The 11298-nt window shown below is 39.6% G+C and overlaps 1 long non-coding RNA gene across 1 annotated transcript; it reads left to right on the top strand.

The window, feature by feature from the left end:
• The first annotated feature begins 629 nt into the window (after positions 1-629).
• On the top strand, positions 630-7181 carry LOC131278671 (uncharacterized). The gene is made up of 2 exons (XR_009186054.2): positions 630-966; positions 2873-7181. It is a non-coding gene; the product is annotated as an uncharacterized lncRNA (long non-coding RNA).
• Positions 7182-11298: the final 4117 nt, after the last annotated feature.

Below are 11298 nucleotides of genomic sequence, written 5' to 3'. Positions count from 1 at the left end.
TGCTTTTTCTATCTCTTCCCTCTCTCAGATCAGTTCAGTGGGGCAGGTATCAGAAAGCCCAGTTATGGCTATAGATCTAATCTTAGTCTATCTGTAATAGAGCTGATATTTGAGTTCCTCTGGTTCCTGAATTTAACTCTCATTTCCCCCCACGAGATGGGGGGAAGGGGCACAATTATTAACCAAAATCTGATCATTCATGCTTCCTATCCTCACGCCTGTCTTGTGGAGAGAAGTGTTTTCACAGTGTTAGAGGTCCTGGCTCTGGCTGACCCTAAGGCCATCCCTAAGCCAGCTCTGCTCAATTACACAAGCCAATACTTTTCCCCTCTTTGAGTGATAGACTTCAAGTTCAGTTTTGTTGCTTATACCTGTTTTGATTTGATCACTGCCAGTCCTTCAACTTTACCCTGCTTGCCCCTCCCATCTTCCCAGTCTGCTTTCAGCCCTTTCAGGATTACTCTCTATTCCTCAAATGTGCCATGCCCTCTCTTATTGCCAGGACTTTGTACTTCTTCCCTCTCCCTCCCTGTTGGTCCCTTCTCCAGCAGGCTCCTATTTATCCTTCAGGCCCCACTTGCTTCTTCTTTCTGCTCCTAGTGACTACATGTCTCTATTCACTGGAACAGATCTGGGCACATAGAAGAAGCTGCTCAGAGCCTATAAATGGGCACTAACTCAAGGAGAACACAGAAGAAGATACATGGGAATAGAGAGTGCTCCATAGACACAGCAGAGGAGAGAACTTGATCCTGGGGTCCTGGAGAGAGATGAGCCATTTCACCTGATAGCAGCTGAAGAGACCAGAACTTTGAGCAGTTAAGAAGGCCCAGAAAGAAACAAGCCCTCTAGCCTCCAACTGAGATCAGAAGAAGCTGGGCCCATGGAGCCTTAACAGGAAGAGGCAGGCTGAACCCTCACAGAGATTGGCAACCATCTTTCTCCAACACATGGCAATAGACTTTGGTGAGGAATTACCTCTAATGGTATCTTGTTTTGTTTTGTTTTGTTTTTGTTTTTTTGTTTTATCAACAGCACTGTGTTTCTTTTGGTTGCATCATCTTGTTGTGTCAGCTCTCCGTGTGTGTGACACCATTCTTGGGCAGGCTGCACTTTCTTTTGCAATGGGCGGCTCTCCTTATGGGGCGCACTCCTTGCGCGTGGGGCTCCCCTACGTGGGGGACACCCCTGTGTGGCACGGCACTCCTTGCATGCATCAGCACTGCATGTGGGCCAGCTCCACACAGGTCAAGGAGGCCCGGGGTTTGAACCACGGACCTCCCATGTGGTAGGCAGATGCCCTATCCATTGGGAAAGTCCGCTTCCCTCTAATGATATATTGAGTTGGACTCTTTAGGACCTTGTAACTGTAAGTTTCTACCCTAAATAAATACCCTTTATAAGAGCCAACAGATTTCTGATACTTTGCATCAGCACCTCTTTTGCTGACTAATACAGAACCCTAGCCTGGGTTAGGAGCTGCTCTCCTGTGCTGCCCCAACTCCTGTCCTTCAGTCCACACTGGCCATCTATTATGTAGCCAATCATCTTGCCCTATAGTAGCCTGTCTACTTTTTAGATACTTCATTAGACTCTAAGTTTCTTGAGGGTGGAGGCTGCATCTTGTTCACCCCTCTATCCTGAGCACAGCCTGGGATTGTGGGCCCCTACCAGCCCATCTGATATCTCCTGTGACTGAGAAAGAAGTGCCCCTTCTTCTGGGCAGATGAGCCCTGCTGCAGGGTGCTCAGCTAAGCGAGCACAGTTTGGGCTGGATTTCAGCTCCAGCTTGCCCCCTTGGCTGACACTCAGGCAGCACACCATCTAGAGCACAGGGGCTCTGCATCTGGTCATTCACAGTAAATATGAAATAATGGGTTGATCTAAATGAATGAAAGCTTTTCTTCCCTCTAAAAAAGTAGATTCCAGAAAAATGGGGCACAATGAGACAACACAGAAAACAGACATGAGGGCCCCACTGCAGAGAATTTGCGTTTTGCAAATTTGCATTTCTAATGGGTTCCCAGGTGATGCTGCTGCCTGCTGCTGGTCTAGGGCTTCACTCTGACAACCTTTGTAGGGACAGATAGTCAAGGCAAGGAAGACACACAGCACGTTGAGATGAATGAGAAAAAATTCCACACAGCAGAATAGGGACAAGGCTGGGGTCTCCCCAACTCACCCATCACAGCCCTTCCACTCTAGGATTTTGTACCCCCAGTTTATGAGAACGTGGTTCATCCAACCTGTAAAACTTGTGTGTGGGGGCAGAGGGAGCAGGAGAGGACTGGTTAAATACATTTTGGTTTATCCATCCAATGGAATACTACAAAACTCTGGGGGGGGGGGGGGATAATGAGGCAGCTCTATATAAAGGAACACGAAATAATTTCCCAAATAAGTTGTTAAGAAAACAGATCACTACTAAACAATATGTAAAGTGCTCCCACCTAGTGTGGGAAACAAAGGCATGCTGTTTCCATGGTAGCAAGTTACTTTCTGACCACTGGGTCATGCTGTCCCTGGAGATGTACGTGCAGGTGGCTAATCTCTCTGGGAAACATAACGTTCCAGCAGAACCCAGACTTGATATCTCAAGTAACCTGGGCAACAAGATTTATGAGTATCCTTGTTTCAGTAACATAATAGAACATCTTAGGCTTTAGTTACTCTCTTATCCACTGTGCACTGTGTTTTCATTAATGAAGTTATGGGAATAGTGAGCTAGAATATTTGCTGGTTCTCACGGTTGCTTGGGGTATATAAAGAAGCCCCTGATGTTAATAAACTTGTCTGATGAGCTTGAGAAATCAATGCTCTCAGAACCCCTGATCCCAATCTCTCTTTGTCTTTCATTCCCGATACCCTTCAGGTCCGTGACTCTGACATTTGGCACCCAACGTGGGGCCCGAAGTAGTGACTACAGCAGAGATTGTTCCACAACAGTATCGGGAACGTGGAACTGAAAACCTTCCTGAAAGGTTGAGGCGTCCATCAAAGGGTGACTCGAGTCTGACCACACACTGGTAAGAATTTTAATTAATCCTGTTTTCCGCTAGCATCAGGGTATGGGTAATCAACCAGGATAGCTGGAAGAATATTCACAGGTACTAAAAACTCTCTTAAATACTGTCGGAGTCTCAGTAAAAACTGCTAATTTACTTAAATTTTTCGCTCTAGTACAAAAACACTGTTATTGGTTTCAGCCACAAGGAAAAAATCTTTTAAATCTTAAACAGTGGAAACAAGTAATGAAGGCACCACGTAGAGCATACCAAAAAAGAAAAACTATACCCCTGTCGGTGTGGGCTTTAGGACAACAAACTGCAGCAGCCTTAGATCCTTTACAGTCTAAAGAAGGAGAGAAAGATTAAATTACTATATTTTCTAAGCCCATAAGTAAATTTGAAATGAAAGAAAGTAAATTGGAACAAGAACAGGAACTTGAGGCGAATGGGGAACCATCAGGTTTTTTCCCTCATCCTGATATTAACCGTTTCATCAATAAAAGCTCAGTGAAGTGTCCTAATGAAATATCTTCTGTGTATCCAGTACAACCCTCTGCACCTACTGAATTGCCTTCTGTTACTAAGACTAAATTAGAAATGTTTTCATATGTTGCCGATGCTTTGCCTTATGTTAAACAATTATTATCTGCTTTCCCCTTAACATTACATGCGATACCACCAGATACAAAGAATCTGCAAGGGGATGTTGAGTTTCATCCTGAGCCAATACCTTTTAAACTATTGAAAGATTTAAAACCGGCAAAGATACTAAACAAAGTCCTTGTTAGTGAAATCAGGCTTGTAAGAAAACTCTCTGTTAAAGTGTTAACTAAGATAGGGAAACTGTTCTGGCAGCAACTCTGCAAACCCCCTGCTGTCTACATGACAATGTAGCTGTGGGCTGGTGGGGGTTAATAGAGTTAAGCCATGTTTCCGTGCTAATTCTGATTGGGCTTATTTAACCAAGGTAATAAAATTAGTACAAAATTTTTATCAAGGTTTAAAAAGGAATTTTCAGTTTTAAATCAATACTCCTGAACTTCAAGTTTACTCCTGAACTTCAAGTCTCAGTATAGTCTTACAGAATAATAATCCAAAAATGTGTGTTAACGGTCTGTTTAAACTGCTAAATTAGAGTTTAACTACATTTATGCTGCTCAAGTTATCTTAACTGATTGCTGATAACTAATAAAAATGTTTCCAAGTACAAGCTTGCATGTTACAGGCAACATGGATTCCAGAAGAAATCTTAATAAGAACTTAAAAACAGCTATACCAAGAAAGTAAGAATTATGAGTTAATTGCAAACTGTATGTTTCTGTTAATGTGTTGTAATTGTTCTGTGTTTGTCTGTTCGTTCAATGTCAGTGTATAATTTGATACCTCCGGATGGTAATATAAATTAAAAAAAAAAAAAGCTCTATTCAAATGGCCAAAAATTAAATAAGTGCTTATATTAATACTTAAGTTTAAATGTTAATAAGATCTCTACAATGATAAAAATTGTAAGTCTTGATTAACAAAATTACTATAAGTCTTTTCATAAAACGTTGTTCTTGCCTAGATTGAAATGAATAGCTTATTTTTCTTCACAGGATAAAATGAAGGATGTAAAACTTAAATGAATATTAAAGATTAAAAGTTTGTGGAAATGCTGACTGAAATTTAATAAGTTTTTTCTAAAAAGTGTGTTTTCTCCTAAAGTAGGATGACTAATTTTCATAAACTCTTGGAACTTAAATGCATGTGGCAAGTTGTAGAAAGTATTGTGGTAACTTTAAGTAAAGAAATGTGTTCTGTGAAGGTAAAATTTGTCTTAAAATAATATAATTATAGTCTATATGGTTATAAATAATGATAAAAAGTCTTATGAAGCATTGTTTAAATTAAAGTGTTTAAGTGGCTAATTCCAAAAGGTCATTATTAAACAAACCTGAATTAATAATAATAATAAAAGGTAATTTTATAACAGGAAAGCTTGGCTGCAGCCAGCCTCCCTTGACAACTTGCTTCTAGGAAACTGTTTCTGATATTGCATGCTACTAAGTCTTTAAAATGAAGAAAAGTTTATTATTTTAACAAGCTTGTTTAGTGTTGATGGTATTATATGTTGTAAGAAGTTTGCCTGATAACTTAGTATGTGGGCTATATGGAATGTGTTTTTATTATTAAAGAAAGAGGAAATAATTTTGTCCTAAGATAAAATGATTAATTAATGGGAAAGAGTAGAGTGTGGACCAAAACCTAAATGAATACTAAAAATGTAGAAGGTTTGTAGAATAGAAATTTTTATGATTAAAGTTAAATAAAATTTGATGGGTCTATCTATAAAATTTTAAAAGGTTTAGTATCAAGTAGTATACTAATGCAAAGTTAAAATTTTGTTCTTTCTCAAAGCCTCTCAAATCGTTAATCTGTTTTGGTAAAAGTTTCCTGAATAATCAGTATACAAAGAAAGTCTGTTTTATCAAAATAGCTTCTTGTGCTTTAACTTCATCATTTCCTCGGTGTTCCAAGAAGGAAAAGTTTTATCTCTTTTAAAAGAACATAACGTTCAAACCTGCTTTCTCAAAACTAAATCCTGAAAAGTAGCCTTTTATTCCAAACTAATTACAAGAGATTTGTTATTTTACCTTGAAAGAAAAATTAAATAGTTAAGTTCATTTAATATAAGTTGAATAGAAGGTGTTTGAAAGTGTTATAAAATGAACAAGTTTTTTCTTTCCTTTAACCCTCTGTTAATTAAAGTTGTATGAGTAAAATGTTCCTATGAATGCTTAAGAGTGTATAAAGTTACCAATATTTCAGCATAATATTAAAGAGAAGTACAATGTGGTTAATTATGGTTTTAATTATTATAAAAGAGTATGTGTCACTGAAACAATCTCTTATCATAGATTAAAGTAACAACACTGTAGTATGCAGCAATCCCAAACACTGCTATTTTGTTTGGGAAGTCAATGTCCAGCTGTGTTGCTATCACTTTGTTTTGAAACTTGCTAAGAGTTTCTTTAGTGTCTTCTTAGACAAATCAAGCCAGCTGCATTCCTCTATCTGTAAAAAACCCAACAGTAAACTTTTGCAGTGCCTTTCAGGGCTACGTGCATAGCCCAGCCATCTTGTAGAGTATTTACTGATAGTAATAGTAATAAAAAAAAGTAGCATACGTTACTTCTCAAAAAGAACAGGTTTGGCCAACTCCTTATTCATCTGCTCAATGCACAGAGCTTCCAGCCATCATTAAGGTTTTACAAATGTTTTGAGAGCCCTTAAACATTGTCTCTGACTCTGAATATGTATGTCTTACTGTCAAGCATATCAAAACAGCTCATGTCTTTGCTACTGATGAGTTATCTCAACTTTTCGCTGACTTGCAACATCTTATTAGGTTAAAACAGCATCCTATTTACATTACTCATATACGCTCTCATACCTCTTTGCCTGGTCCTATGACAGCAAATAATGCAAGAGCTGATTTATTAGTAGGATGTTTGCAGGATGCCAATAAATATCATACATTAACTCATATTAATACTAAGGGACTTAGACATAAATTTCCTCAATTAACAAAACATCAAGCTCAAGAAATTATTTGTACCTGTCCCACCTGTGGACCCTTAACACAGTGCCTTTTCAGGCTGGAACTATTCCCAGAGGCCTGGCTCCTAATCAGCTGTGGCAGATGGATGTTACTCACATACCATCATTTGGTAAATTATAATATGTCCATGTTTGCATTAATACTTACTCTCATTTTTTGTGGGCTACTGCACAAAATGGTGAACGTTTTCATCATGTTCGCTCCCATTTATGGTCTGCTTTTGCTGTAATGGGATGCCCCTTGAAAATTAAAACTGATAATGGCCCTTCTTACACTAGTAAGTCTTTTACTTCTTTTTCTATGTATGCTGTTGAGCATATTACTGGTATTCCTTATAATCCTACAGGTCACGCCATAGTTGAACGCAGCCATCATACCCTAAAAACTATGCTTTTAAAACAAAAAGCAGGAGATGATAGTATTATAACACCAAAAGATCAATTGACAAAGCTTTATTTACTTTAAATTTTCTTAATGTTTATAATTCATTGACACCTGTGAAATGTCACTTTGGAAAATGTCGAACATCTACAGTGAACATTAGAAATAAAGACCAACCAATATTCTGGAAAGATATTTTAAGTAATGAATGGAAAAAGGGCAGGATTAAAGTATGGGGGGAGGCTATGCTCTTGCCATTTCAGAAAATGGAGAACAAATTTGGCTACCTGTGAAGAGAATTAAACCTTGGAATGAAGAGATGGGGTCTCCTGCAACTTCTGATGATGGTGATCGTAAGTAATGAGGAAGCTGCCGGTAATTACACTTATTGGGCCTATATACCTAACCCCCCATTACTTAGAGTGTTAACCTGGAAAGATCCATTCTTTCATATATATCTGAATAAGACCCATATATTCCCTGGACCAATTGATGATCGATTGCCAATTAAACCCTATGAGGAAGGACAAAGAATCTATAATCTCGTATTACCGTTTGATTATCGACCCTTATGCATTGGTAACCATCCTTCCTGTATGTATGTTAAAAATCAGGCCATAACTATCTTCAAAAATAATACTCAGTTTATTGTGACTTTGTTTCCCTCTTACTATTTAATCATGACCAAAATCCTTCTTATGATTGTCCACAAAAAGAAAGTAGGGATAAAGAAGGATGGCAAGAGTGCCATATGGGAAGAGGATCTGTCGTTTTTAATGATTCCTATGGAATAGTGTGGGAGAGTGCCCCAATGGGGAGTCCCTCTCCATATAATGACAGATTTATTTGGTATGGTCTAAATAGTAAAGGACAGCAAATTAGTAATATGCAATATCCATTTCATGAATCCTTAAATCATGATGAAAAAATAATCTTTACTAAAAATAATAGTGATTGGAAATATATAGGAAAATGGATACCTACTCCATGGCGTAATGTTATATCTATACATATTCAAAGGAACTTATGGAAAATTTTTCTAGAAATAGCTCCTACTATAGAATGGATTGGGAATAATAGTAAGTATGGTCAGCATTTGTATTTAAATTAAATTCATCATCTTCAAGCGTGTGTAAGAGATCCTTATGTGTTTGTGGTTGGAAAATTAACTGTAACCTGGAATGCTCTATTTTATAAAAGTGGGGCTTTGCATACTTATTTGTCTGAGAACATTTTACAGAATGGAGACTTCATTACAATGGCTCAAAGGTGGCAGGGAGTGTGGATTCCAGTGCGACTGAACCGAAGTTGGCAGTTGTCACCTGAGAGTCAACTGCTGTTCCATATGGCCCAAGAAATCCTGAAGCGCTCAAAGCGATTTGTGGGACTGATAATAGCTGGCATCTTAGGACTGATTGGTGTCATTGCAGCTACCGCTACAGCTACCGTGGCTTTGCATGAGACGGTGCAGACTCAACAATACGTGCATGAATGGCATAAGAATGCTAGTGACTTATGGCATAGTCAAGAATATATTGATGGAGAATTAAACAGTAGAGTTAATAATTTAGAATCAGCTGTTTTGCATATTGGAGATCAATTGTATAATTTAAACTTAAGGGGATTGAAATGTGATTGGAATGAAAGTAACTTTTGTATTACTCCACTTGCTTATAATAAGTCTATGTTTGATTGGGAAAAGATTAAAAATCATTTAATAGGTCATAAAGGTAATATGTCATTAGAAATAGAAGAATTACAAAAAAGAATATTAAAAATGTCTCATAATCAAATTGATGTAGCTGATGATAAAGATATCTTTATTTAATTTCTCATTTTAATAAGTTTAATCCAGTAGATTGGTGGAAGTCTCAACATTTTTTTTATCAACATTAGGAATAGGATTTTGTGTATTAATCTTGTTGCTCATTGTTGTTGCTTGCCTGGGATGAGAAGTATGCCAAAGACTGCACCATGTTGACACAATGGGACAAGCTAATAATTTGGTACTTGCTAAAACCCTGATATAATTCCCCATGGTCAGAGCACCTGGCTGGTAGTCAATGACGGGTAAGACTCTCAGAGGAGGGCAACCTAAGACAGGCACAGCCACCCTGACTAAAACAAAAAGGGGGAAATGTGGGAAACAAAGGCATGCTGTTTCCATGGTAGTAAGTTACTTTCTGACCACTGGGTCATGCTGTCCCTGGAGATGTATGTGCAGGTGGCTAATCTCTCTGGGAAAGATAACATTCTAGCAGAACCCAGACTTGATATCTCAAGTAACCTGGGCAACAAGATTTATGAGTACACTTGTTTCAATAACATAATAGAACATCTTAGGCTTTAGTTACTCTCTTATCCACTGTGCACTGTGTTTTCATTAATGAAGTTATGGGAATAGTGAGCTAGAATAGTTGTTGGTTCTCACGGTTGCTTGGGGTATATAAAGAAGCCCCTGATGTTAATAAATTTGTCTGATGAGCTTGAGAAATCAATGCTCTCAGAACTCCTGATCCCAATCTCTCTTTGTCTTTCATTCCCAATACCCTTCGGGTCCGTGACTCTGACAACCTAGGAAAAAGGAAAAGAATGTGTACACGTATGTGCTTGTATTTGCACAGAGTATCTCTGGAAAGATCCATAGAAACCATTAACAGTGGAAAGTCTGGAGAAACAACTGGAGAGCCAGGAAGGAGGAAGATCTAATTCTCAGTGTACAAACTTTTGTCCTATTTCAACTTTTTTTTTTGTCAAGTGCATAGATTACTTTCTCAAACCATAAGGAAAAGAATATATTGAGAAATGAAAACAAACTCTTTGGTTTCTCTTTCTCTTGCTTGCACATAAACACACACACCTGCAAAACATGTGAAATTAAAAGAAGTTTGGGTTTCAACCCACATGTGCTGGAGTAAAGGGTGAATTGAGAGCAGAGGTATAAGAAACATACATGGACCATAATGAAAATGCCAAGAGTAAGGAACTGAGTGCCAATTCTAGCCCGGATGTTAGCAGTGGGCAGCCTGTGGTATGTCTCTTGACTGTTCTTTCCTCATTCCAGGACTTCCTATGAGGCCGAATCAGAGTTTGCCAACCTGAGAGGGCCTGGCTTATTTGAGGAACAATTTAATTCACTGAGCCAAAGTAGTAAAGTCTTTTGTTTCTGGCAGTGCCCAGTGAGTGAGCATATAAATTCCATGAGCGTATACTGGCCAGCACAGCCATTGGTAGAGGAGGAAAAAGACAAGGGTGTTTTTATTTCTCTATTTCTTTTCATTTATGATGAGCATCAGCTGCAGGTATTCTAGCTTCCAAGAACTTGCTTTCTACTCTGCTTAATAGAACTAACAGACTGACTGTCCTTGAAATTTGTATCGATTCCAGCTGTCTGCCCAGCCAAACCTCCAGGCAAGAATTGTCCTTGGAGCACATTTCCCCCAGACACTGCAGGTAAGAGACACCCAGCTGGTCACTGGATACGATGTGGGGAAGGAAGACACTAAACGAAATGTTATTTTTATGTAGTTACCTCCAGTACTAAATAAATCCAGATCTGGCATAGGATTTCAGGTAAAGGAAAGCAATAACTGGTACATTATCTCATCTAATCCTCACATCAGCCCTCCAAGGCTGGCATGAATTCCTCCCCTTACCTCTGAGGCAGAGAGGTGCAGTCACTGGCGTGAGGTCACACAGCTGGTGAGAATGTGAATCCAGGGCTATCTGACCCTTAAGGGCTGGCTCCTTGCTCTAAGAAAAATAGGCTGCAGGGTGCCACGGTTGGCTCTCTGTTCACGTGGCCTGGAGCTAGTTCTGAGGTCTCTTCCCTGTGCTCCCTTCATCATGCCCTCACCTGGTGGAGAAGCTCCTACTTGCTACCCGTGCCACCTGGCCAGTCACCATATTGGCCAGGCCCAGCGGGAACAGGATCACACGGGTAAAATGGGTAAATGAGGAGAGTTTAGTAAAGGAAGTCTCTCTAGATCAAGGTGTGAGCAGGGCTAAGACAGACCAACATGGGCAGGTGAGGCAGCTGGGTTACCAATGGGGGCAGAACCATTGCCACCCTTTGGCCTAATCGGGCAAGTGCAGGGAGCAGTGTCCAGGGTCTGGACAGAAGCACTGTTCTGTATGGAAAGGCTACCAGCCAGGAGCTGAGGGGTCCTTGACAGATGGCATGGGTGTCTGTGGCCTGGCCAGGGAGCCCCAGGGAGCAGGGGGGACTGGGCAGGGTGGCGAGGACTAAGCCCACCTTCACTCCCCTCCTGCCTTCTGATCTTCTGCCAGTGACTCCCACTGGCCAAA

Source organism: Dasypus novemcinctus, chromosome 6, assembly GCF_030445035.2.
Source record: "Dasypus novemcinctus isolate mDasNov1 chromosome 6, mDasNov1.1.hap2, whole genome shotgun sequence".
Taxonomy (NCBI): Eukaryota; Metazoa; Chordata; class Mammalia; order Cingulata; family Dasypodidae; genus Dasypus; species Dasypus novemcinctus.
This window is presented reverse-complemented; position numbering and strand designations above follow the sequence as displayed.